This window comes from Vicugna pacos, chromosome 26 (assembly GCF_048564905.1).
Source record: "Vicugna pacos chromosome 26, VicPac4, whole genome shotgun sequence".
NCBI classification, from domain to species: Eukaryota; Metazoa; Chordata; class Mammalia; order Artiodactyla; family Camelidae; genus Vicugna; species Vicugna pacos.
Window position 1 is genome coordinate 1,719,023 of NC_133012.1, and position 4,147 is coordinate 1,723,169.

The following is a 4,147-nucleotide window of genomic DNA, read 5'->3' on the forward strand; positions in this document are numbered from 1 at the left end:
ATACATTTTCCGCTCTGACATGCATAATGCTTCTCTAAAAGAAAAAAAAAGAACTGTGTGTGTGTGTGTGTGCGTGTGTGTGGTGGGACTGAGGAACACTGGGGCGTATGATGAGGAGTGGGAGGAAGATACAAGTTTTCAAAAATACAGGTTTTTTGGTGTTTAAATCGTGTGAATGGAGGGGGAGGGTGTAGCTCACTGGCATAGCCCGTGCTTAGCATGCATGAGGTCCTGGGTTCAATGCCCAGTCCCTCCATAAACAAACAAACAAACAAACCAACCTAATTACTCACCCCCAAAAAACAACCGTGTGAATGCATTACCAAAGTATTCACAAAATTAAATTAAATCATCTATGCCAAAATGGTGCCAAGGTTATAAAGGAAACATGGGAATATTTTACTTACCAAGAGTTTATTGTTTGTGTATTTGGTAGGGCTAGATTCCACTAGTAGTTCTCCTTTTGTAGAACTTTGGGGAAATTCTCTCTTTTTTTTTTAACACCTTTATTGTGATATGGTTCTTGTACAGTAAACTATACATATTTCAAAAGTACGATCTGATGAATTTTGATAGATGTAGACACCAATGAAACCACTACCACAGTCAAGATAACTAACATTTCCATCACTCCCCGAGAGGTACAATTTATGAATTCCCAAGTTATCCCTTCCCACTCCCCTTTATCCTTTGGTAACCGTGAAATTCTCTTTTTTCCCTTCTTCCCATATGAAGTTAGGGACCACCTTAACTAACACTGGTGGGTTCTCCACTTGCGCAAGCTGGGTTGACATCCAGCTGCGGGCATAGCCCCATGCGGAGGTCTGTTGAGAACGCCATCAACTCACCTGTGTTTCTGATCTTGTAAATGTCCTTCCCACCGCTTGTTTATGAGTGCTGTAAATTGAGTTAAAAGCAACCTCACATGCATTTTCAAACCCTGATCAGCTCACGTGGCCAGACTGAATTAGATGGGGAGTGGAGTAAGAGTGGATGGAAAGGGAAAAAAATCAGGATACTGTTATAAAAAGGAGAAAGGGACCTTAGAAGAACATTGTACAGAAGCCCTTAAAACCTTCCACAGCCCACAAGACTAGATGAGGTCCTTGTTATAAGCTCCAAGAACACTCAAGAATTGTGCCCTTGGAATACTTTCGGTGCTGGCAGTGGAGTGGCTGATCTCCGGGGACTATGAACTGAGGGAGAGGGGCGGGGAGGAAGGGCCATGCTGATCACATCTGTCTGTGCTGTGGTGGCACATGTCATAATGGAGTTGATGCATCACCAGTCCGGCCACGGGCACAGCCTTGATGCCAGCCAGCGACAGAACCCCAGGGGTCCAGCTGCATCTGCCCATGTGATTGGAGACTTTCTGCAGAGGTAGGGTGTTCAGTGACAGTCTATACTTTATATTTCAAGCCAGAGTACAAATATATAGACCACCATCTGCATTTTCCTCTCCTCCGTCCTGGTCCTGGGGACATCCTCGACCATCCTGAGAGATGTGACCCCAGTGCTGACGGAAGAAAACCCCAAGGGCATGGACTTCACAGCTATGGGGATCCACTGCTGTCAGTGAAGAGGGCAGAAGACTGTACAGGCTGTGCGTTTGGGTGCTGATGGAGTCCCCGCCCCACGATGTCCATCCACATCACTGTCACTTAGAATACAGACGCCCAGGCTGTGCTGAGGTGGCCAGCGTCCACCTGCAGGGGACGTTCCACCTCTACACCATGACAATCCGGCCTGTGGACGTCCCTGAGGACATACAGGACTGTCAGGCATGCCAAGACCCCTTGGACTGACTGCCTGGCCAGCTGGGGCCTTGGACAGGACCTGCTGATGGCAGGGCTGAGTGTCCCCAGGCCCAGCCAGGACTCTACCTACCTCGGCTGTGTCATCAAGCATGTCCCTCTCCGGACCTCTGCTCCACGCTCAGCCCTACTCCAGGAATGGGGCTCTTCCCCTGCTGCCCCCTGACTGCAGGGAGCCCTCGGATGGGGACCAGCAGGTGTAAGGCGTGACCCTGATCCTTCAGATCCTGTGTTGGCTCCTGGCGGGGCTGGGTTTGGACCTAACACTGTCCTACCATCATCCTAGGGAAAGGCAGTGACGCGCAGGGAAGGGGCATGGAGGCAGAGACTGGCCTCAAGGTCCCCTCACCACTTGCCTCATTCCCCGTGTTCAGTCTCTCTGGCCTTTGCCTTATAAATCTGTAAGGAGGCCCTGGAACAGAATCCCCTCCCTCTCCCTCTAACCATATGGTTTAAGGAGGCCAAGGAGGTTGGGGAGCTGCGAGGACCCTGCACTGTCATACTTGTCCCTCTGAGACGTGGAGCCAGGGGCCACCAGAGGCCTGTCTGTGCCTTAGTCCCTTCAGCTTTGAGCCAAATGCTTCCCCTTCCTAGAGGGAAGAGCTTCTGATGAGGCGAGGAACTGGCTGGTTTCTTCTCCTTTTCCCCAGCCCCGGAAGTCGTGCCAACACAAAGTTGTCCTTGCCACAGGGTGGTGGGGTGCGGATGCCACCCAGGGTCCCTCGCTAGCTGCCTCAGCAGCCCCCGAGCCACGTCTCTTGCCCTGATGGTGTCCCAGGAGACTGAAGTCAGCTATAACAGGTCCAGCTCTGTTGCAGATGCAGTCTGACTGGTTCAGAATCGGGCTGTACTACTGGGATGGGGACACCAGCTTCCTGGGGGTGGGGGGTTGGAGGGTCCCGAATCAGGGGCAGCCTGTGTTCGTAAGACGTGGAGGAGAGCTGGCCTCCATCTCAGGGAGGGAGCAGCAGCCCAACTGTCAGGCAGCCGTGGGTCGAGTGTTCTCTCTTTGCATCGGGAACAAGTGCCCGCAGGCAACTCAGCCTGGCTGTGCCCGTGACTCACCTGCAGACTGAGAACGTTAGCACCTTACCGCCCAGGGCTGTCCTGAGACCTGGGACCAAAGTCCAGGAAGCACCTGGTGGTCATTGCCAAAAAAGACCATTAGCCCCAAGGCCTGTCTTGGCCGGATTCCCAGAGGCTAACCTCTTCACTCCGGTCCAGCGCTCCTCGCACTGGACCTCACTGTGACCCCACAGCTCAACGCACGTGGGAGCAGGGCTCCCACACAGCTAGGAGAGCTATGGGAGGTGTTCAGCCTGGAGACTCCTCAAAGCTCAAGTTTATTATCAGCCACTAGATTGTCAATGGAATAAAGCAAGGAAATGAAGGCAGAATGAGTCCACTCGATCTTGTATTTATCGATATGTACTCGACATTATACGAGTTTCAAGTTCATGGCGTAATGGTTTGCTATTTGTACATGTTGTGAAATAATCACAATAAGTCCAGTTAACATCCATCACCATCTACAGTTACAAAAACCTGTGGCTTGTGATAAGAGTATTAAGATCGAATCTCTTAGTAACTTTCAAATATGCAGTATAGTATTATTAAGTATATTCACCATGCTGTGTGCTACAGCCCCTGGCTTATTTATTTTATAACTGGAAGTTTGTACCTTTTAACTCCCTCCACCCATTTTGCCCACCTCCAGCCCTTCACCTCTGACAATCATCAATTAATTCTTGGTATCTATGAGTCCAGTCTTTTGTTTTTGTTTTGGAGTTTTTTAAAAATAGTCTACATATAAATAATACAACATGGTATTTCTTTTTATCTGACATGTCACTTAGTATAATGCCCTCCAGGTCCATCCATGTTGTCGCAAATGGCAAAATTTCCATCTTTTTAATGGCAGGGTAGTATTCCATTATATCCTCAGTGTATATCGATTGGGCACTCAGGTTATTTACATATCTTGGCTATTGTAAATAATGCTGCAGTGAACATAGGGGTGCAGATATCTTTTCTAATCAGTGTTGCCATTTCCTTTGGATTAATGCCCAGAAGTGGGATTGGTGGATCATATGGTTGTTCAATTTTTAATTTTTTGAGGAACCGCCATACTGTTTCCCACAGGGGAAACAGTTTGTATTTCCACCAACAGTGGATGAGGGTTCCCCCTTATCCATAATCTCTCCAACATTTGTTATTTCTTGTCTATCTTATAATAGCCATTCTGACAGGTGTGAGGAGGTATCTCCTTGTGGTTTTGATTTGCATTTTCCTGATGATTAGTGATGTTGATCATATTTTCATGTCTCTGTTGG

At 48.7% G+C, this 4,147-nt stretch overlaps 1 pseudogene; it reads left to right on the top strand.

The window, feature by feature from the left end:
* The first annotated feature begins 814 nt into the window (after nucleotides 1-814).
* Nucleotides 815-3,211, top strand: LOC140689397 (proton-coupled zinc antiporter SLC30A2-like; annotated as a pseudogene).
* Nucleotides 3,212-4,147: the final 936 nt, after the last annotated feature.